The sequence below is a fragment of the Pinus tabuliformis genome, chromosome 1_2 (assembly GCF_031772625.1).
Source record: "Pinus tabuliformis cultivar Carrire ecotype Pingquan chromosome 1_2, CPIR1, whole genome shotgun sequence".
Classification (NCBI taxonomy): Eukaryota; Viridiplantae; Streptophyta; class Pinopsida; order Pinales; family Pinaceae; genus Pinus; species Pinus tabuliformis.
Genome location: NC_142298.1, coordinates 1,172,681,433 through 1,172,706,260, shown reverse-complemented (window position 1 = coordinate 1,172,706,260; position 24,828 = coordinate 1,172,681,433). Strand labels below are relative to the sequence as shown.

At 38.6% G+C, this 24,828-nt stretch overlaps 4 pseudogenes; 2 read left to right on the top strand and 2 right to left on the bottom strand.

Annotated features, from left to right (window-relative positions):
- Positions 1-1,851: 1,851 nt before the first annotated feature.
- LOC149210403 (arogenate dehydrogenase 2, chloroplastic pseudogene) lies at positions 1,852-4,456 on the bottom strand (annotated as a pseudogene).
- A 4,598-nt stretch (positions 4,457-9,054) lies between these two features.
- On the bottom strand, positions 9,055-18,640 carry LOC149210402 (uncharacterized; annotated as a pseudogene).
- A 59-nt stretch (positions 18,641-18,699) lies between these two features.
- On the top strand, positions 18,700-20,225 carry LOC149210401 (plasma membrane ATPase 2-like; annotated as a pseudogene).
- Positions 20,226-22,266: 2,041 nt separating this feature from the next.
- Positions 22,267-23,803, top strand: LOC149210400 (plasma membrane ATPase 2-like; annotated as a pseudogene).
- Positions 23,804-24,828: the final 1,025 nt, after the last annotated feature.

Here is a 24,828-nt window from a genome sequence, read left to right as displayed (position 1 = left end):
GTTGAGCCAGGATCTTATGAAAGACGGTCTTATGAATATGGATGCTTGGATGCGAAGGACCCCTCCTCATCATGGATTGGGTAATTTAATGCATATTACCCATTTAATGCAATAATTTAATTTTTTTAGGTACTTTCGATATGCTATTTGCAGAGGTAATATTTCAATGTTCTTACAATAGGAAACATCTAAACATTCAAGTGTGCTAATGTTTCCCAGTGTTTCGCTAGAGACGGTTAAATTATAGCGCCAACTCAAATCAAGATATTGAAGACGAATTAAATTACCAAAAGAACCTGGAAGCATCTACAACTGTAGGGAGTGAGACAGACCTATGTATTTTAGGTTTATTAAATTACCAAAAGACTTTGGAAGCACCTGCAAATGAGAAGAGTGAGACAAATCGATGTAATCCAAGCTTATTAAGCACCCAAAGGAATCTGGCAATGACTTTAGATTTGGGCAACTTGTTAACTCCAATCGTTTCAACGACACCAAATGACAAAATTCATCCAACAAAGTTTTAAGATTAATCTTATGGAGGACAATCAGTTCGAGGTGCTTAAGGTGCCCTATTGATTTTGGTAACTTTGAAAGGGAGAATAAATAACTAACTGTCACAACAACAAAGGTGCCTGCAAAATGTTTCAGGGTTTTAATCGTAAGAAAGAATTCGACGATTAGCTTCTGCAAAACCATTTAAATTAGTTGCAGATCCTATTGTGCGAAATCAATAACGAATAAACACATACTTTAAATTTCCAAATTTTATTTACCTGATATCCGGATTGCCACAATGATTTCAATTTCTTCCCCCGCACTTCTAAAACCCTAAGGTTCTTCATAGGTATCCAAGAAGGCAGAGAAAATCAGAGGCATTTATTCCAGCGAAGCCATCTAAGGTTTGGTAATCGCACCCTCCTCAAAAATCACTCCACCAAACCACCTTTACTATCAAGAAGTTGCAACTTCTCCATAGCAATGCCACGATAAGCTGTATTGTGGCAAAGCTTCTTCACGCAGTGCTGAAGTAGCTGGTGACTCCAACTTTTGTAGCATGATATTTGAGAGCTCTTGTCATCGCTATATGGGTTATCAACATTAACCTATGAATATCTAATCAGTGTGAAGTACTACAAAACTAAGAGGGGAGGGTTGAGATCTCACCCATTATATGCGTCTAGATCGAAACCCCTTATTTCTGCAACACGAGAAACGGCATCTCTCCAGGTTTGAACGCTAGTGGATTCGTATCGCGGTTTCCTTTCACCAGTTTGCGCGATTTCTATCCCAATTTCAGTGTCAGAAGGGTTTTGGGGGCATGAGGATATGGGGGATGCCATTGCCAATGCCGATTCGACTATACAAACAGAAATTGGAGCCCGTAAACTGAAACAAGCATAAACTCCACGAAACTATAAACGGAAACAACCATAAACTCCATGAACTCTCCCGGAAGCTCGACGCACAGATGTCAAGTGGAAAGTGAAACGTTTTTTAAGGTTTTTTAATGTTTTAAAACATTTTTTATTAAATCAGACGGCGGATTTTTGTTCAATCGTCTAACAAAAGATCTAATGGCTACGATTAGGACAGAAAGGCATTTGGGGGAGTTCATTTCAGAGGGAAATGCCTTACGGCGTAATAAACAAAAGATACAAAGCATTGTGAAAGAAATCTCTAAAAATGTTGCAGTCTAAATACCTCCAAGAAGTGGCGAGGAGCAGATAGAAATTATAAATCCCTATTGAACTTTATTAACTACATCAGATAGCCCCTTAACGACATTAGACAGTTCATGTATTTTTTGCTTATCGGAAGAATTATTTGAATTGTGGAGAATTTTGCATTTCAACAAATGCTGAAGTTTGTTGAGAAACTCTCACTACTAATCCCTTCAAATAATTGTTTTCTAACTATTTCGTGCAACTACCCTACAAACTGTTTCTTTAAAGCATCGAAAGCCATTTCCAATCTCTCCTACTATTATGTTGCATTGTTATTATACATAAATAAACCATAATAAAGATCAAAGCTATTTCCACAAGTGTTGTCAACAATTTTGAGCAATGTTTCATAGCTTTTAATATTAATTGGAGTAGATTCTAAGTTCGACTTGGATAACATCCTTCCCACAGTCTAGGTTTTAAATTGACTTTCAGCAGCATGGCGATCATGTTCAGCGCATGACATCTCAACCATCTTGCATCTTTATTTTGCAAATATATCGAAAAACTTATAACAACATTCTACTCTTTCTTCTTGGCCAACTCTAACCTTAGTCACAAACAAAAGGAAGGCCACTCCACCCAAACTTCCCGCTCTCGAGCCCAAACATAGGATGGATGCACAATATATGAAATTCTAGAGGTAATACCTGTAGTTTTTAAATTAACTTTCAGCAGCATGGCGATCATGTTCAGCACATGACATCTCAACCATCCTACATCCTTATTTTGCAAATATATCCAAAAACTTACAACAACGTTCTACTCTTTCTCCTTGGCCAACTCTAACCTTGTCATAAACAAAAGGAAGGCCATTCCACCCAACTTTCCTGCTCTCAAGCTCAAACATAGGATGGATGCACAATATACAAAATTCTGGAGGTAATACCTATAAAAATAGATTGCGGCAAACTCTTTGACAGAAATTTGACAGAAATTACATCTGCAAAAAATGTGTTTCTCTTCTGTCTTTGAGTTGGAAATGACCTCAACACAGACTGTGTCGCTAGAATAGATGAACATAGATATATCACCTCAGGAACACTGCAAATCCTCTAAGAAGGTTCATGTAATGATAATTATGTCTGAGATGAAAATGATGGACTACGTTTATCAGGCTTTGGTTCAATGCAGATAATAGAACGCTAGATTTATGCCTGCAAAAGGGGGGTGTTGGTACAGTGTCCAGCATCCAAAGGCCCTTTAATAGCACTTGCTTCTCCAATCAAGTCTTTCTTTATCCATCCAAAGTGGGTACCTAAGTCCCATACATCCGAAACATCACCCAAGAGAGCTTCCCCAAACCATCTTCAAGCGCAAAGTGGACTCTCCAACTATCCTTCAAATGAAACCCAATGACAAGCAAAACCCCGCAAACAGGGGATAACTTATCAAATTGCTTCCATCACTTCAAAGTAGACACTTCCAACCTTTAAAGGCTATTCTAAATGTGTTTGCCCCACAGGTCATACAAATGTCTAAGTATGAATATGTGGGGGCTCAAAAGTGGGTATTTAGCGTCCAAATAAATAAACCATGCCATCAAAACCTCAAGTTTTCATTTAAGTGTGTACATATGGACCACAATGCTGCTCCTACACCTTTCATCATGTGAATTTATTGACAAATCAACCCTGACTTCACATTGGCTCAATTTCTTCTAGGGTTTGGATCAATATTTTCTTTATTTTAGAACTACCCCAACAGGTTAACCACATAAATTTTAAATTAACTTATCATATTTCTTCTGTCTAGCTCCAAACTTTTATTAAATTTAATTGAATATCTCCCAATCTGAGGTCAGCTTCAAGTATCATTGCATACGTATATATATAGGCATGACAAGATTGATCTTGCATTTAAGTTTCAAACCAGATTAGTTCCTTCTGAGTTTTCTGAGTAAGCATAAACATAGTGCACCCTTTATTCTGTTTGAAGATGGATGATTTATCTCCCAACAACAGTGGACAGGTTAATACCTTTCCTTTTCTGAGTTTATGGAAGATCTTGATTCTTAACTGATATGAACCTGTTTAGGAGCATTGCCAACCAATATTCTGCCTAAGGAAAACTTATCAGCAAAACTGTCATGCTTCTCGGTATTATATAAGTTAGCTGGGATCTCTTCGTGCTTGAGCTGTCTGCTTGTTCTATAAGTTACAATATGTCAATCAGCAGATTGCACAATAGTTTCTCCACTTGTTGCAACTTCAACTACCTCTGAAACTTCTAATGAACTTCAATGTTTCTTTCCTTCTTTACATATAAACTGTAAAAGTAGTAAAACTGCACGCAGCTCATTGGGATTGAGATGTTGATACCAAGTTGCTTGCTGGATTTGTACCAACAGGTTCATTGCACTGTCAAAAGTTGGAGTTTCCCAGTCTGATCTCTCTTAGAATCCTAACATATGGAAGATATAAACCTGGAAACTCAAGGGCAAATGGGGCCAAATCTAATCCAAGCTGCACATAAAGAACACTTACTGTAGTAATCCTGGTGTCATTTGCAACCGGTATAAATGATTCCTTTTGTAGTTCCAAGATATCTGAACTTGAAAGTGTTCCCCAGATATTGTCCAAGTAGTTTGACATCACCAAGTGCCTATAGACTTTGTACCTATAATTGTAGGCCATTGTGCAAGTGTCTTTTCCTTTCTTGTACATTCTAACAGCATCTCTGGTTCTGAAGCCGTTCATAATCATACTTTGCATAAAATGCAAAGCCATCCATCTCATCCACACCTCGTTGACAAACTTCGTGCCCTTCAAAGAAGCAACTAATGTGTTTTCAAACTATAAGTTTTTTCCAGATAAGACATAGATATTAGGATCAGAATGCATTTGTGATCATGTTCATTCTTTTGTTCAAACTAAGGCAAACCAAACTTAAACCAGTAACTCTTCATTCTGCGGCCCTGGTACACCAATTTTATAAACATAATGAATACCTTACTATGGGGTTTTTTTATTACCCCAATTTTATATAAGACAAAATCGTGGGTAACAGGATACTACCATGATTTTCTGTGACAATAAGAGTTGAAAACTCTCTTGGAATCTAGTGTTTCATTATTTGTCCAAACATATTGAGATCAAGTACCACTTCATCAGAGACAGTTCAAAAGAAGGCAGTGGTGTATCAGCAAGTTGCTGACTTTTTGACTAATACCCTAAAAAAGGGGAAGTTTGAAATGAAAGAGCAGCATGGTGTGGGGGATAACACTTTTCTTACTAAGAGGGAGTGTTAGTTTACCTGTGTAGCTCGAACAGTGCTCCAACGAAAGTACTCATTCCTTCAGCAGACTAGCCCAGACAGCTTTTTATATAGCAGAACTTCTGCAGCAGCAATGCACCTCTCTTCAACAATCTGGAGAATAAAGTGAATATGCACTAATACTAACGGAAGAGACAAAGAGATAGGGGCACCACCTTCATTCTATTTCAGTCTTAATTGCTTTCCTAAAGTAACAGTGAATCCTATTCTGTTTTTGTTTTATGTAGTTTAGCATGCTCTAAGATACAGGATGCAGTTCCCTAGGTAGGCAAGGGCACTCCTGCATGAGGAGATCCCAGGCTTAGTGAAGGGCACAGATCCCTAGGAAAGCCGTCCTCTATTTTTGCTCAGTTATCCCTCCAGATAAGTGCACTAGGGTTAGGGTTCTCTTCTGCCAACGAAGGTCCTGTTGTGCATGCATCCAGGTTCATTGTATCCCTCTTCTTTCATAGTACATAAAGAAGACACAAGGCACACGATTTGATGGTTAGAGAGTTTGAGATTTTAGTTGTATTTTCATCTTTTGTTTTCCAGATTTAATAGAAATTACGTATGCTGTTTTATGTGATATGAAATAAAAGTTTGCTATTTTATTTTATAGTAGCATGTGTTTGTAGGTTAGAGTACTACGTAGCAAAAATTCTCATAGGTGCTTTCCAGCATTAACGATTTATAGGCTGGAGGTTAGTTTTAGAGTACAAAATCTACTCACCGTGATCTGATTCTTGACAACCTTCTTGTTCACCCTTATCAATTCAGGCAACACTATACAAGTTATGTGTTCATCCCAAGCTTTTGATCAGAGAATATTAAGCCTGGACACTCATCCAAAGGTGATTTTTCCATGCGTAACTGATAATGTTTAGGATGAAATTGTTCTTCGTCTGCCCATTGGCCAGATCGTGTACTTTTATCCTCAATGCATACTCTAGTTTGAAATTAATGGTATCCTGTGGCAACCTAAATGAAAAACAAAGCCCTAAATAACTCTTCCAAATATATCCTAGTTATTTCAGCTTTACTCGAGAAGAACTAGTATTTTATTTACTTCTGAAAACTGGGTTTACAACCTAGGCAGTACAGAGCCTGATTTCCCAAACTAGAATGAAGATATGAATGGCATGTGTGGGGCCCTTGCCCATGACAACAGAACAGGGAAATCTGTTAAGCTTATCTGTCCATCTTTATCACTTATACTTAGAGGCTAGGAAGGTACAGGTCATCCGATATAATACATTTCTGCTACCCCTGTATTGCAGATTATGTGCATAAGCAAAAAGCATCATTCAGCAATAACATACACACTCTACACATATAAGAATCCCTCGAAAATATCGGAAATGATATATCATTAGATGTTAAAAGATTGTAAATCCCCATATTTGGTACAAAATATCAGAAAATTGCAGTATCTTTCATGAATTTTCTTGGATGCTTCCATTTCACATATCTACCACGCATAAACGTTAAATGAGGATACCTGAGTCTGATGTTGTACTTGGGAAGCAAGGTTGTTCTTCTCAAATAGATTCTGAAAGTTATGCAGAGCTGTCCAGATAGGAATTGGTTGGTAGATTTTGTACTACTTAAGAGTTTACATAGTTCTAGATTAGCGTGTTGAGAATTTGGTGGTGGAATTATTTTGCCCACAACTGATTCAAACAAGACTTGGAGAAGTGATGCCATTACAAATCCGATACATAGAATTAAAGTGTCTAAAAATTGCTCCTTTTTTCAGTTGGGGACCCAGCTCTTTCAGAACCCAGTATATTGAAATCAGGCCTTTCGTATACTCTGTTCAGATTTTAGAGGGGGGTTTATTTTGCCCATAATTGATTCAAACCAGATACAATTAAGTCAATGCGATGGTGTGTATTAACCCGTTCAGAAAATAATGCCCATTATCAAATAGATACAATAAATTGGTGTCTTGTCATCAGAAAATGCATTACGCTGTTTAGCTACCACTTCTATGTTTTCATCACTGTTGTTATCATAAAGAAACCACCTCTGGACACCTACATAGCATGGTACATGATCCATTCTTTAAGAAATGGAGCTTGGTTCCAAAGCACTAGAACTAAAGGTTATCAGCCAGTATTATATATATTATATATGTGTTTGTTTGTGTCATTGGCAGATATACTTAAATTATAATATGCAGATATTCAATTATCGATTGGAACTAAAGATAGGGACACAACTGGAACTGATTTACCCTGTTATAGATATTTCTACAAACAGGGATAGTGACCAAATAGCAGCACCTCTCAAGATTGGGCATCCTTATAGAAACTGTGTATTCTTCACTGGGGAGGATCCCTATTGGGCACCAACACAAAGATGAGGCTATAGCTAAAGAAAAAAAAGAAATGAGTTCCAGGCCATGATGAAGAGGACTTGACACAGAAGAGCTTGTTCTTTTGTAAAAAATCTCTTAATGTAAAGTAACACATTTTGAGAAAAAATGCTTTACCTCAAGACATGTTTGGCAATGATAAAGACAAAAGTTGGGTGTCTATTTTTAATGGTAGTAGTAATCCCTCTATCCAGAAACAATAAGAATACAACATTGCATTCTGTGCGGAGGAAGGTGGAAGTAAAGAGAAGGAGGAAACAAACTGTGGGTGCCCTCCCAAACAGCCAAACTGCATCCTCCCTCAATTAGAAACTGCAGCTGGTGCTTCTAAAGAAGCATCTCAGGCTGATGCAGAGATACAAAATATCAGAAAATTGCAGTATCTTTCATGAATTTTCTTGGATGCTTCCATTTCACATATCTACCATGCATAAACGTTAAATGAGGATTCCTGAGTCTGATGTTGTACTTGGGAAGCAAGGTTGTTCTTCTCAAATAGATTCTGAAAGTTATGCAGAGCTGTCGAGATAGGAATTGGTTGGTAGATTTTGTACTACTTAAGAGTTTACATAGTTCTAGATTAGCGTGTTGAGAATTTGGTGGTGGAATTATTTTGCCCACAACTGATTCAAACAAGACTTGGAGAAGTGATGCCATTACAAATCCGATACATAGAATTAAAGTGTCTAAAAATTGCTCCTTTTCCAGTTGGGGACCCAGCTCGTTCAGAACCCAGTATATTGAAATCAGGCCTTTCGTATACTCTGTTTAGATTTTAGAGGGGGGTTTATTTTGCCCATAATTGATTCAAACCAGATACAATTAAGTCAATGCGATGGTGTGTATTAACCCGTTCAGAAAATAATGCCCATTATCAAATAGATACAATAAATTGGTGTCTTGTCATCAGAAAATGCATTACGCTGTTTAGCTACCACTTCTATGTTTTCATCACTGTTGTTATCATAAAGAAACCACCTCTGGACACCTACATAGCATGGTACATGATCCATTCTTTAAGAAATGGAGCTTGGTTCCAAAGCATTGTGCAAGCACAGACCTGATGGAGAGGCCTAAACATCTGCACAGGTTTTGAGATCATCATGGATTTAACTTCAACCCTATCTACAGATGGAAGTAAACCACTTTTGGATCTCCATACGAAAGCCTTCATCCCTTCAATTTCCTGTATTCTAAGCCATTAGGCTTCTCACATCTGATCACTTGAGCAGCCATCAAAACCTTGGTTGTTCGTCAATAGACCTATTACTCGCGGAAGTTCTCAATGACAACAACATATTTTTTGGACAAACAAAATGCTTGCTTATTGAGGCATTAAAACCAAAATACTGTAAAAAGTTTTCTGCAAAGCCTGTCAATGTTTCCAGCATTGTAAATGAAACAAGTTCAGCTCAATTAGGCACCTATGCCAGAGACTGCTTCATATGAATGAATACGACAATGTTAACAAAGAATCATCATCATGTTCAAATTCAGACAGAATAGACAGATTATGGAAGGATCCAGCAATCTGCCACTGAAACAGAAACATCTGAAAATGACTTTTTGTGGATACCAAGACTCCAATACATGTAAAATTGATTTTCACCGGCAAACATTTTGGCGAGGTGCCAGATGCAACAAGGCTAACAACATTGGCACAAGGCCTCGTGTTCTGTATTAAACATTAACAAAAATTACAGGAAATTCATATCCTTGCCATTGCATAATCGAAAAATATAACGATTTAAAGCAATCGGCCTAAAAATTGCCGAGTACAATGATATAGCCCAAGGCCTTCCATGGGGCTGGGCTATTTGCCCCTCCTTTCGTTGCGGGATTGAATTCTCTATAACATGAGCTGCTGCTTGAAATTATGAATGAAATTTTCAGCCATTGCATTCAGTTCGTCCGTGGATAGGCCATCTGGGTTTGTGCCATCTTCAGTCCTAACACAGTTGGTCATATCTTCATTATGAGGAACTTCCAAGACGTTGGATGCAGCCACTTTAGATTTGTTCATTCCCACATGAGAAAAGCTTTGGGTTGGCTCAACCAGAGGAGAAAAATCATGGGATTTTCCTGAAAACTGAGGCGGAAATGGAGGATCAATCGGAGGAGAAAATTGATGGGTTTTTCTCAGAAACTCTGGAGGATTTGAAGACTCAACCTGCGGAGAAAAACGATGGGTTTTTTGTGAAAAACCCGGTGGGTTTGGAGCCTTACCCTCAGGAAATTTATGTTTTTTCAGCCTTGAAGGCTCAACCAGTGGAGGCCTAAATTGCAGCTCCTCTTCTTCTTCTTCAAAATTCTGTCCATGTTTATCAAATGTAGTCCTACGCATATTGCCAGCTTTCTTCTTATTATTATTGCCATTGGCGGGGGACCTCTGCTAGAGGTGAGTCCCAATGACCAGATTCAATAACACAAAAAGCATTGAAGGGGTGAGCCAAGTGTGCATCACATTGCATACCTCTGGCAGGGACTCCTTGAGTGGCACCATGACAAACCTTGAAATTTCTATGGAAGGAAGCACGAACCTAATGCAAATGGGAAGGAGAACAAGACCCACAGCAACAATTGCAGGCTTGCTGGGCTCGTAGTAGCGCTCCATCAAAGGGACCAACAGCCCGTAAACTTAAACAGCCATAAACTCCAAGAACTCTCCACAGATGTCAAGTGGAAAGTGAAACGTTTTTTAGGGTTTTTAAATGTTTTAAAACATTTTTTATTAAATCAGACGGCTCATTTAACAGCCATAAACTCCAAGAACTCTCCACAGATGTCAAGTGGAAAGTGAAACGTTTTTTAGGGTTTTTAAATGTTTTAAAACATTTTTTATTAAATCAGACGGCTGATTTTTGTTCAATCGTCTAACAAAAGATCTAACGGCTATGATTAGGACAGAAAGGCATTTGGGGGAGTTAATGGTGCCTTTTCCTCCTTTTATTTTAGTTTTTTTCAAAACTGAAAAACTGTTTTTCTGTGTTTTTTCCTTGGAAAGAAATAATAATGATGGTTGGAGTGTGATGCAGGCTTGGAAATGATGGCAAGGAGGTTTGAAGATGGTAAGAGGGATTATAAGTTCCTCATGAAGCTTTTCTTGTCCCTCAAACTGCCTTCTGTAGACACTTTTGGCTCTCTATAATTCCTACAGGAACCTCCTCTAGAAAAAATAGAGCCTCTTGTAGAAAACACAGTTTTGGAAGAAGAGGTACAGTGGGGTGAAAGAGATGCTAAAGATGATAGAGGAAGGTGTGGAGAAGATGAGATGGATGTTGGTATGAATGTCAGGGTCCCCTTGGCACCTTCCTCTGCTCCCTGTAGTCCTCCTACAAACCCGCAATGCAATATTTTTCTTTTTTTTTTGAAAACAACTAGGGCATCTCAGAGAGATTTTCACCTTAATTTCCTACCCTGGGTGCCTCCAAGGGAGGTTTTCACCGAGGGATCTTATTCTTTTCACTTTTTCTTGACATCCCTAGGCCACCTCAGAAGAGGTTTTCAACCCAATGATGGGACTCAAGCACCTCACGGAGGTTTTCACTTGAGTTCTTATTTTTTCTCTTTTTTCTTTAGTGAGTGGGTGAAGTGGAAGGTAAGACATGCTCCACTACCATCACTATTTTATTTAAATCTTCAATAAACTCTCACTTGGAGAGGGGTTTCCTGTAGACTTTCAACTGATGTCCATTGACAAGCATGGGGATGGCTTCATCATCAATGGTTCTGATCAAAACTGAACCATTGTCATTGCATTTATCCATAGTGTAGGGGCCCAGCCATCTTGTCTTCAGCTTGCCTTTAAAATCATTGTATCTTGAATCATAGAGTAGTGCCCAATATCCTTCTTGGAATTGCTTCTCCCTGATATTTCTGTCATGCCATATCTTTCTCTGAACTTGAACTACCTTTGTATGGAGAAGGGCTTGCAATCTGTATTCATCCAATCCATTGAGCTGAAGTAATCTCTCCTTCTATGCATGGCTGAGGTCTAGGTCTAGCTGAGCTGCCATCCTTAGGGTATTGAATTCAAACTCTATTGACAGCAAAGTCTTCTTCCCATAGACCAGTTCATAGGGTGTGAGCCAAGTGGTGGTCTTCCATGTTGTGTTGTAGGCCCAAGTGGCCTCAACTAATCTGTCTACCCAGTCTTTTTTGCTGCTGCTCACTACCTTGGTTAAGATCCCTTCCAATGCTCTGTTAGTGACCTCCACTTGCCCATTGGCTTGTGGATGGTAAGGGGTGGAAGTCTTGTGCTTGATCTTATGATGTGTGAGTAGGTCTTCAATCAAGTTGGAAGTGAACTGGCTGCCTTGGTCTGTGACCAACTCTCTCGGATGCCTGAACTTGTAAAATATGTTTTCCCTCAAAAACTCAGCTACTTTTTCCTCTGTCACTGCTTTTATTGCTTTTTTCTCAGCCCACTTTGTCAGGTAGTCGGTGCACACAATGATTTACTGCTTCTGCTTTGAAGGGGGGTTGATAGGCCCCACAAAGTCCATGCCCCACTTCTCAAATGTCTCAAAGGTCACTTGAGGTTGCATGGGCATTTCCTCCTTTGGAGTGGGTTTCCCCATCCTCTGCCACCGATCACACTGGCTCGTGTATCTCGTCACATCCTAATGAAGAGTGGGCCAGTAGTAGCTTGCTTGCAATATCTTGAAGGCGGTTCTCTTTGCTACAAAATGACCTCCACAAGGCCCATCATGACAGGGTCAGGAGGATGTCAAAGACTTCCTCCTCCCTGACACATCTTCTCGAGATCTAATCTGGGCCAAGTTTGAAGAGATTGCCTCCAATCCAGGTGAAAGGGGCACTTTTCCTTACTATCTTGCTCTTCTCTTTTGAGGATAGGTGTGGTGGGAACTGTGTTGAAACCAAGTAGTTTGCTATATCAGCAAACCATGGAGAGAGTACTAATATGGCAAATAGGTGTTCATCTGGCATTTAGTCATCCACCAATCCTTCTTCACCTGCAGGCAAATTTACTCTAGACAAAAAGTCAGCAACAACATTCTCTTTACCAAGCTTATCAAAAATGGTCAGATCAAACTGCTGTAGTAAAAGAAACCATCTAATAATAAAAGCATTTACATCTAGTTTTTTCTTTAAATATCTAATTGCAGCATGATCAGTGTGCACAAAAGTTTAATAGCCGATGATATAATGTCTGAATTTTTTTAAGGAATGCACAACAGCTAGGAGTTCCTTCTCGGTCACTATATAGTTCAACTCTGCCTTTGACAAGTTTTCGCTTATAAAGTATATGGCATAAGGTAACTTTTCATCAATTTGTCCTAAGGCTGCTCCTATTGCTTTGTTCGAAGCATCTGTGTGAATGTGAAAGGGTAGAGCCCAATTTGGGCCTCTAAGAATTGGGGGCAGTTACTAGCTTACTCTTCAAGGTATCTAAGGCTTCTTCACAATTTTCTGACCATATGAACTCAACATATTTGCCTAGGAGGCCAAACAAAGGAGAGGATATCTTGCTAAATTCTTTAATGAATCTCCTGTAATATCTAGCTAAGCCTAGGAAACTTCTGACATCTTTCACCTTTTGAGGATGTGGGACCCTTTGGATGATGGCAATTTTGTTGGGGTCCACCTGCAGTCCTTGTTAAAATATTGCATGACCTAGCACGGTCCCTTCAGTCATCAAAAATTCACATTTTTCTGGACTGAGGACAGGTTCATCTCCATACACTTATCTAGAACTTTTCATAGGTTAGATAAAGCTTCCTAAAAGTCAGAACCATAAGGAGTAAAATCATCCATGTATATTTCTACTGCATCATGAACCAGTTCAGAAAATATACTCAATACCGCTCTTTGGAAAGTGGCTAGAGCGTTGCACAAACCAAAAGGAAGGACTCGGTATGCAAAGGTACCCCAAGGACAAGTGAAAGTGGTCTTATCTTGGTCTTTCGGACTAATTTGAATCTGATTGTACCCGCTAAACCCATCTAGGAAGGAGAAAAACTTTTTCCCTGCTAGACCGTCTAACACTTAATCTATGAAAGGTAAAGGAAAATGGTCCTTTTTAGTGGCTTTGTTCAATTCCCGATTGTCGACACAGATTCTCCACTTACCCTTTTTCTTTGGCACTAGCACCAAAGGTGAGACCCATTCACTGTCAGAGATGGGATAGATGAATCTTACATCAAGCAATTTCTGTAGTTCTTCCTTAACAATATCTATAAGTGTTGGGTTCATCCTCTTTTGAAGTTGCCTGACTGGCTTGCAATATTCCTTGATGTATATATGATGAGTACATACTGAAGAGTGCACTCCCTTCATCTCCTTATAACTCCAGGTGAAGGAATCTAGATGTTTTCTCAGTATGTTTCATAGCTCCTTCTCCTGGGAAGTAGATAGGGATGGATTGATTTTCAATGTTATTTCTGGGCCGAACTCTATATCTTTAACACGGAGAGAAATGGGGTCGGCCACATAGAGATTAGTTGCGTGGTTGTTTTGGGTTTCTCTTACTATTTCTTCTAATGGTGATACACTGGGAGGCGGATTCTGAATCAAATTTTCAATCATATCATCCCCATCTTACGGTTTTCCCCCCATGGCGATTTCTAATGTACAAAGTGGTGCAGAATAAACTTCATTTTCATCCTCCTCCAACCAGAGAGGAGGTAGATAATGTTCTAGTAAGGGTTGGGCAGGAGGATATAGGATTAACTGCTTGGACATGTGCCCATTCTTTATGGTCATGTTCCCAGCTCGGCAGCTGATGTAGGCATCGGCTATAGCCAACCAGGGTCTTCCCAGAATGAGAGGATACCAAGTGAGCTTTGCCTTTGGCTGGAGAACTAAGAAATCAGCAAGGAACTCCCAAGAATCGATGGAGACCATCACATCTTCCACAATCCTCTCAGGGGTCACAATGGAGCGGTCTGCTAGCTGCGGCACTGTCATGGTCTTCCTCAAGGAGCTTTGCAGGTTAAGTTTGAACATTGTGTCCTTTGTCATCACATTAATGGCAGCTCCTAGATCTCAAGGTATGTGGGACCGTTGTGCCATTGATGTGGGCATCAACTACTGGGCTTCCAGGGTCCAGATATTTTGGACAGATTATCTGCCCCAACATCATGTCGGACAGTTGTCCTATGACATTTATGGTTGGGGCATCTCTCTTGCACCTTCCTGGATGCCTAAAGCACTTCTTTTTGATCAACCTATTATAGATAGGCACATATTTTATGGCTTGGAGAAGTGGTATCTTCACACATAAATGTTTCAATTCTCGAAGGAGTTCAGTCTCTTTTGGGGTAGGCTAGATTGTAATGGATAGTCTCTCAGGAAAGGGTGGATTTGCTTTAGGTTCGCTTTCCTCTTATCTTCCTCAACCTCCCTGGGTGGAGGTTGGCTATCTGGCAGAACTTTCCCAGATCTCAAGTTAATTTCTTGAATCTCCACAACATAAGTTAGACATGATGGTTCCCCACTATACATTTGTTGAGCCTATCTATTGTTCGGGTTCAGATTTCGTTGGGCAGGCATTTGGGGTTGCCTTGGTGGAGTAGAAGGTAACGGTTGTGGTTGGGGAGGTTGTGGAGGCAGAAGAGTGGGAATAGAGTTGTATTGGGGCCTCCACCCCTGATGAGATGCATTCCACTGAGGTTGCGGCTGAGCATAGGATTGAAATGAATGGGTGGCTATTTGGGCATGATATTGAGATGTGAAGGACCAAGGAGGAACCTGGACCATGAAGGATGAGTAGTGGGGCCCCAAGAAGGTATGGAGGTGACTTGGTTGGGGTTGTAGTGCCTGAGATGTCCCTTGCATCCCCTGCTGGCATGGTCTAGGTCCATGCGGCCTCCTTTGGTTTATGTAATAGATGTGTTCAGTGACTCCTTCGGCCCCTTGGTATACAACTTTAAGTCTGGGCAAAGAAGGGCACTTATCTGTAGAATGATCTTCTTCACAGACTGAACAAACTTCTATAGAGTTCAATGGGCATTCATTCCTAGGATGCCTCCTAGTGCATCTAGGACAAAAAATGGCCAAAGCCCTCTCTGCTTCCTCTTATTTTCTTTTGATATGTAAGGTATCCATTTGCATGGAAAGAGTCTGCAACATCTCACTCTTGAAGTCTTCCAGCATGTTTCCAATTTCACCTTTGATGGATTAATTGGAAAAAGAGGTACTAGCTATGGGTTGACTCCCCCTACCTTTCTTTTTGGCTGCTCTAGAATGGCTTCTAAAAACAGTCTTTATGTCCTCATAGGATAATTGGTAGATGTCTCCCCCGACTAGTAGATGGAGGGTGTCTAAAAGGTCTTCCCGAATTCCCCTGAGAAGGACCAACTTCAGAGACTCAGGGTCAAGTGTACACCTGGCCCTTTTGTCACTGGGTTGGAACCTCTCTTCATAGTCTTCCAAGGACTCATCACTTCCTATGGTCATTTGGAAGTTTTCTTCTTTAGTTTCTTTTGACCTACAATAGTCTTGATACTTGTTGTTAAAGGCCTGCTGCATCTGAGCCCAAGTTGTAATGTTATTGCCAAGTAATCCCATGAACCAGCGCAATGCTACATCCTTGAGAGTAGAAGGGAACAATTTCAACTTTTGCTCATATTCTGCACAGTCATAAGTTCGACAAATGACAGCAAACTCGAACAAGAAGGTGTCAGGATCTTCTGTGGTTAGACCATGGAAGCGAGGTAGGGTTGAAGGACTTATATTCTTCATTTTGGTGTCCCCATTGGTCTCCCGAATGGGGAAGGTGCCCTCTATTCTCTCTCCATTTCCCCTAGCATTTCTGTTTTCAGCCATTGGCTCCAGAGGAATGTTTTCTTCTTCTTCTTCCCCTATAGGTTCTTCAAATATGTCTGGATGCCCACCTAAGGGTTCTTCTTGATTGTAGCCACCGAAGAAGAGAGAAGATTGACTGTGTGAAGCAGTGGGGGTGTTGGGCAAAAAATTTCCTAAGTTATCTCTACTCCTACGAGGCATGAAAGGAAATATTTTTGGTTGTTTTTTGTTTCTTTTTCCCACACTGAAAGTACCTACATAAACTGAAATTATGCTTGAACAAAACAAATTGCAACTAGCTAAAATGAATTTGTTGAATAGAAATTTGCAGAATTGAAAAGGAAAGCAAGGAAATGCAGAACTGAAAGAAAAGAAATGACTAGTCTACTTTTGCCGAAATAAACTATTAGCATAATGTTACAATAAGAAATAGAAGAAAGCAGTAATCACATAATACTCTGACGCTTCCCCAGAAATGGCGCCAAAAAATGGTGAGCATCAATATTGCAGCAAGAATGCTGCAACTTCTGGGCTACCAACTTTACTTTTATCAACACGGTAGTTCGTAACAAACTTGGAAGCGTCGATGCTATATGCACAAGTACTAGTTCTCGCTGTATGGTGTCACTTGGTCAGTCGGCACGAGATCACTAGGAGCTCAAGCCAACTTCTATATATTTCAGAAGAAGCTCTATGTGTGATGAAAAGAAAGAAATATTACTCTACAGATGCTATTCTAACTGCAGAAAGGAGAAAGACTGGAATGTAAAGCAAAGCCTGGTAAACCCTAATTAACAAGCTAATTCTACTTTTGCCAAAAACACTACGAAAACCATGAAAGAAATGCCATTACCTACTCAAGGAAGTAAAGAACATCTAACCATGCTATTTCTGGAAGTAAATAAGCAAAAAACATATTTTTGGATTTTTACGTGTTTTTATGTGAATTTAACATGCATCTAATTTATTGTGTGTGTGTGTGGCAGTGAACAGGTGGCATTAGAAGGCGGTTTTGGAGCTTGGGAGGATGTAGGATGGTGTGGATGGATATTAGGAGGTCTTAGGTGGCCTTCTGGAGGCTTTTCCAAAACTCGATCTTCAAAAGAAAGTCTACAGGAAAAACTACATGAGGACACAGGGAAATCACAGGAGGAAAAGGTGGATGAAGGTTGGAATGAGGTGTTAGGGTGCCTAAGGTCTACCATGAATCACCAGGAGAGAGAAAGATGACTGGGTTTGCTCAAGGAGAGAGGAAGAAGTTCTATGGAAAATGAAGGAAAACTAGGGCAGAATTGAGGTGAGGTTTGGGAGATCTATAGGGCTTGGATCAGATGGAGTGTGACTACTGGTAAGATGGCCTACTGCTGGAAGAGATCTGCTGCATAGAAACTAACAGTCAACCAAAAAAATCAAGCAACCAATGAAATAAGTGCATCTTAGGAAAAACAGAGTTTTGCATTAAAATGGCCTAAACTATGATGTAGATAAGGAAATGCTGAAAAATGTTGTAAGAGCATGCCAAAGGAATATTGCAAATCAGGAAGTGAACATGATAAAGAAGATCTAAAGCTGAGAAAAACTGGACTATTAACCTACTAGAGGGCTGCAAACACTAGAAGTCCTAGAATGAGGAAAATCTGTGTTTTGGGGGCAACAAGAGATTCTTTGCCTCAAATCATGGTCCTAGAGGGACGAAGAGAGGCCAAGACACTGTTTCTAGCCTTTTGAATCTTCTCTGATCACTTCTTAACCTACTACAGAAAGCACAAATGGAAGCAAACTACTAAATCACCAAAAGCAACCTATTCTTAATCATAAGAGAAATACATCTAACAGCAAACTAATCTACAAACTAAAGTAAAGTATACAAACACAAGTAAAGAGGAGCTTGGCTACTTGGATTGGGCCCTAACCCAAGAGCTTCAGCCCATTGAGGTAACTCAGTGCTAGCTCAAAAAGGATTCCATCTTCATTATCAAAAAATAGCAAGATTACATAGAACTGTCACAAAATAGTAAGCTCGAAATTTGAGCAGAGTTTACACAAGAAAAAAATCCAACCCTAGTGAGGCCCTAGGCATCTCTACTTATACATCTGAAGCTACTAACAACTTCCTTAAAATCAGGGAGGCTTGGCTCCCAAAACTCGAGATAACTATCAATCATCTTCCACTTGCTCAGCTGCCTTCTAGTGCATGATTCGGCTGCTTGTACTCTGAGCTGAATGAATGGGAATTCAAAGTGAGGAGCAATAAATGAGGGGGATTCCCTCCTATAAGTCCTCTCCTCTGTCTACTTTGAGTTATTACTACAGTTTAACCACTAGATCCTTGACTTTGACCTCGAATTCCATCAGTAATCTGCATTAAATACATGTTAGACCACATGGCATAATAACTAACTCAACTCACCCTATAAGCATAAATACAATCAGAAAATCATACAATAAGCTAAGAGAATGGTTGATTTGACTAGGTTAGGAGGTAAAATGAGCCCATATAATTACCCATTTATGAGGCTCCTCATGGTGCCCTCAAGTAGCGACGCCCCAATGGTGGAAGTATTCGCAATGGTGGAGATGGCCATTGGCACATCCCCATCCAGCTTGATAGAACATAAGGTGGAGAAACATGAACAGGATGACGAGGAACAACCGAGGAAGAGCAAGCAGAGGTATTTTACGTGCAATAGGCAGGTGGGGCTGACAGGCTTTAAGTGTCGTTGTGGTGACCTTTTCTGCGCTCGACACAAGTACACTGATATGCATGACTGCTCTTTTGAATATAAGACGGTGGGCCCCCACGCCATTCTCAAGGCCACTCCTCTCGTGAAAGCTCCAAAAATCGATACAATATGAGTGTCCATTTAAAAAAACCCATTAAACATTGAGGATGCAGACTGCGTTTTCACTGTTCCTTCTTTCAAGCCCAGTATTATCTCTTTGTGCAAATTTCATCGTGTTTAAATATCTTCATTTCAGATTGGAACGTTGATAGCAGTATATGCACATTGGGGATTTGCTTCCATAAAAGGAATCGACTGGGGATGGGTTGGAGTGATCTGGCTTTACAGTGTGGTATTCTATGTTCATTTAGATATAATCAAGTTTGCAGTGCGTTACACTCTTAGTGGACAAGCTTGGGAATTGCTCTTTGAGAGGAAGGTTAGTTTCAGGCATTCTCCACTCTTCATAAGTTTTCTATTTTGTTGTGTCAGAAAATTTTCCCTGTAGCATATATTCTTCTCTTGCAAATACTCATTTTGGTAACAATGACATCATGCAAATGGCTTTCAAAACAAAGAAGGATTACAGGAGAGAGGACAAAGAATCCAAATTGGCACTTGCTTAGAGAACTTTACATGGTCTGATTGCTCCTAATGCCTACACTTCTATTGGGCGTTCATCCATGATTGCAAAGCAAGCCAGAAGACGTGCAAAAATTGCAAGGTAACAAATCATGGAAAATGCATAATGCATTCAATTCCATTTCACCAATGATCTGAAGCAAGAAAAACTTGTTTTTAATATTTACAACTATTTGATGATCAGTAAAACAAAAAATTCAATCCTCATGCCTATTCAATTATAGGAGAAAAAAAATTGTATTTTGGAAACAACCTTGGGAAAGAACCATTGTTTTAAAACACTGCACACGAGTGACCCCTTCCATTTGCTTCATGCAAGAAAGTATACTCAAGTTATTTATCTAGAATATCTGAATTCTGCTTCACTTAGCCATTTTGTCGGGAATGGAAAAACATGTTGATGCTAATAGTACTTGTGTAGGTTGAGAGAACTGCATACATTGAAGGGACACATGGAATTAGTTTGACCTTGTGCAGGTTGAGAGAACTGCATACATTGAAGGGACACATGGAATCAATTGTTTGGTTAAAGGGATTAGACATCAATGCCATTCAGCAAACATATACTGTTTAAACCAGGCCAACTACATTCAGAGGATTATATACTCAAGCGGATTCACCTTGAAATCTGGGAAGACATCTGAGCAACACTGGCTTGTTTCATAAAAGCATATTGGCATGTCACTAGGAGAGAGAAATCATCAATTGCAGAAACAGCGAGAGGCTGAATTTCCTTGTCATTACGACAATGTTTGTTTCTACTTGTATTGGCTTTTAAACAATTTCAGAGTTCAGATTTTTGAGGCCCGTTGTGAGATTGAAATGAATCAATTCTTAGGAAACAAGTTGTAGAGATTTTTATTGGTTCATAAGATTTTGTTTTTTTACTTCTTCATTGCATGTTTTTGTGCACATCTATTGAGTAAATTATGAAACTTCAAATTTTTTTATTATAAAATTTTATTTTATTTTTTTTAAATTAAAAATTATTTTTTAAATTTTTATTTTTTAATTTGTTCATGTAATGAAATGACTAAATTTAAGAAATTTAATATATATATATATATTAAAAAAATCTTCTCCACTTAATAATATTTATAAAAATGAAATCTCATAACATTTAATACATAATATATAAAAATAAAGTCACGTCACATTTAATACATAATACATAATATTTATAAAAATGAAGTCTCATCACATTTAAGGCGGTTTTGGAGCTTGGGAGGATGTAGGATGGTGTGGATGGATATTAGGAGGTCTTAGGTGGCCTTCTGGAGGCTTTTCCAACACTCGATCTTCAAAAGAAAGTCTACAGGAAAAACTACATGAGGACACAGGGAAATCACAGGAGGAAAAGGTGGATGAAGGTTGGAATGAGGTGTTAGGGTGCCTAAGGTCTACCATGAATCACCAGGAGAGAGAAAGATGACTGGGTTTGCTCAAGGAGAGAGGAAGAAGTTCTATGGAAAATGAAGGAAAACTAGGGCAGAATTGAGGTGAGGTTTGGGAGATCTATAGGGCTTGGATCAGATGGAGTGTGACTACTGGTAAGATGGCCTACTGCTGGAAGAGATCTGCTGCATAGAAACTAACAGTCAACCAAAAAAATCAAGCAACCAATGAAATAAGTGCATCTTAGGAAAAACAGAGTTTTGCATTAAAATGGCCTAAACTATGATGTAGATAAGGAAATGCTGAAAAATGTTGTAAGAGCATGCCAAAGGAATATTGCAAATCAGGAAGTGAACATGATAAAGAAGATCTAAAGCTGAGAAAAACTGGACTATTAACCTACTAGAGGGCTGCAAACACTAGAAGTCCTAGAATGAGGAAAATCTGTGTTTTGGGGGCAACAAGAGATTCTTTGCCTCAAATCATGGTCCTAGAGGGACGAAGAGAGGCCAAGACACTGTTTCTAGCCTTTTGAATCTTCTCTGATCACTTCTTAACCTACTACAGAAAGCACAAATGGAAGCAAACTACTAAATCATCAAAAGCAACCTATTATTAATCATAAGAGAAATACATCTAACAGCAAACTAATCTACAAACTAAAGTAAAGTATACAAACACAAGTAAAGAGGAGCTTGGCTACTTGGATTGGGCCCTAACCCAAGAGCTTCAGCCCATTGAGGTAACTCAGTGCTAGCTCAAAAAGGATTCCATCTTCATTATCAAAAAATAGCAAGATTACATAGAACTGTCACAAAATAGTAAGCTCGAAATTTGAGCAGAGTTTACACAAGAAAAAAATCCAACCCTAGTGAGGCCCTAGGCATCTCTACTTATACATCTGAAGCTACTAACAGCTTCCTTAAAATCAGGGAGGCTTGGCTCCCAAAACTCGAGATAACTATCAATCATCTTCCACTTGCTCAGCTGCCTTCTAGTGCATGATTCGGCTGCTTGTACTCTGAGCTGAATGAAGGGGAATTCAAAGTGAGGAGCAATAAATGAGGGGGATTCCCTCCTATAAGTCCTCTCCTCTGTCTACTTCGAGTTATTACTACAGTTTAACCACTAGATCCTTGACTTTGACCTCGAATTCCATCAGTAATCTGCATTAAATACATGTTAGACCACATGGCATAATAACTAACTCAACTCACCCTATAAGCATAAATACAATCAGAAAATCATACAATAAGCTAAGAGAATGGTTGATTTGACTAGGTTAGGAGGTAAAATGAGCCCATATAATTACCCATTTATGAGGCTCCTCATGGTGCCCTCAAGTAGCGACGCCCCAATGGTGGAAGTATTCGCAATGGTGGAGATGGCCATTGGCACATCCCCATCCAGCTTGATAGAACATAAGGTGGAGAAACATGAACAGGACGACAAGGAACAACCGAGGAAGAGCAAGCAGAGGTATTTTACATGCAATAGGCAGGTGGGGCTGACAGGCTTTAAGTGTCGTTGTGGTGACCTTTTCTGCGCTCGACACAAGTACACTGATATGCATGACTGCTCTTTTGAATATAAGACGGTGGGCCCCCACGCCATTCTCAAGGCCACTCCTCTCGTGAAAGCTCCAAAAATCGATACAATATGAGTGTCCATTTAAAAAAATCCATTAAACATTGAGGATGCAGACTGCCTTTTCACTGTTCCTTCTTTCAAGCCCAGTATTATCTCTCTATGCAAATTTCATCGTGTTTAAATATCTTCATTTCAGATTGGAACGTTGATAGCAGTATATGCACATTGGGGATTTGCTTCCATAAAAGGAATCGACTGGGGATGGGTTGGAGTGATCTGGCTTTACAGTGTGGTATTCTATGTTCATTTAGATATAATCAAGTTTGCAGTGCGTTACACTCTTAGTGGACAAGCTTGGGAATTGCTCTTTGAGAGGAAGGTTAGTTTCAGGCATTCCCACTCTTCATAAGTTTTCTATTTTGTTGTGTCAGAAAATTTTCCCTGTAGCATATATTCTTCTCTTGCAAATACTCATTTTGGTAACAATGACATCATGCAAATGGCTTTCAAAACAAAGAAGGATTACAGGAGAGAGGACAAAGAATCCAAATTGGCACTTGCTTAGAGAACTTTACATGGTCTGATTGCTCCTAATGCCTACACTTCTATTGGGCGTTCATCCATGATTGCAAAGCAAGCCAGAAGACGTGCAAAAATTGCAAGGTAACAAATCATGGAAAATGCATAATGCATTCAATTCCATTTCACCAATGATCTGAAGCAAGAAAAACTTGTTTTTAATATTTACAACTATTTGATGATCAGTAAAACAAAAAATTCAATCCTCATGCCTATTCAATTATAGGAGAAAAAAAATTGTATTTTGGAAACAACCTTGGGAAAGAACCATTGTTTTAAAACACTGCACACGAGTGACCCCTTCCATTTGCTTCATGCAAGAAAGTATACTCAAGTTATTTATCTAGAATATCTGAATTCTGCTTCACTTAGCCATTTTGTCGGGAATGGAAAAACATGTTGATGCTAATAGTACTTGTGTAGGTTGAGAGAACTGCATACATTGAAGGGACACATGGAATTAGTTTGACCTTGTGCAGGTTGAGAGAACTGCATACATTGAAGGGACACATGGAATCAATTGTTTGGTTAAAGGGATTAGACATCAATGCCATTCAGCAAACATATACTGTTTAAACCAGGCCAACTACATTCAGAGGATTATATACTCAAGCGGATTCACCTTGAAATCTGGGAAGACATCTGAGCAACACTGGCTTGTTTCATAAAAGCATATTGGCATGTCACTAGGAGAGAGAAATCATCAATTGCAGAAACAGCGAGAGGCTGAATTTCCTTGTCATTACGACAATGTTTGTTTCTACTTGTATTGGCTTTTAAACAATTTCAGAGTTCAGATTTTTGAGGCCCGTTGTGAGATTGAAATGAATCAATTCTTAGGAGACAAGTTGTAGAGATTTTTATTGGTTCATAAGATTTTGTTTTTTTACTTCTTCATTGCATGTTTTTGTGCACATCTATTGAGTAAATTATGAAACTTCAATTTTTTTTGTTATAAAATTTTATTTTATTTTTTTTAAATTAAAAATTATTTTTTAAATTTTTATTTTTTAATTTGTTCATGTAATGAAATGACTAAATTTAAGAAATTTAATATATATATATATTAAAAAAATCTTCTCCACTTAATAATATTTATAAAAATGAAATCTCATAACATTTAATACATAATATATAAAAATAAAGTCACATCACATTTAATACATAATACATAATATTTATAAAAATGAAGTCTCATCACATTTAATAGATAATACATAATATTTATAAAAATGAAATCTCATAACGTTTAATACATAGTACGCTAAATATTTATGAAAATGAATAGTCTAAATAGGAAAGACTATTTGTAATGTATGAATGCAGCGGCTACATCATCAAGCACACAAAAATAAAGGTTCACCAATTTTCAACTAAAAACATTTGATTTTTTTTAAAGTAAAGGTAAATCGATTTTCAACTATTCCATTGGAAATAGGGTTGAGTGGTTAGATATCAAGAGAGTTTTTCAAACTACAAAAAGATATATGTTGGTGCATCCTTAAGTGCAGGCAATGATACTATATTATTTATTTATTTTGTTAAGAATAAATTCAATTGTTGTATAATTCTATATGCAAAATATTAATAATATTTATTTTGTTAAGAATAAATTCAATTGTTGTATAATTCTATATGCAAAATATATAATATGTACCATATTTATTATTTTTATTTTTATTAAATATATAATATACATCATATTTATTATATTTAATTTTGTGTTTTATAAATTTATATTAAAAATATTTAATGTATATTTTAAAAG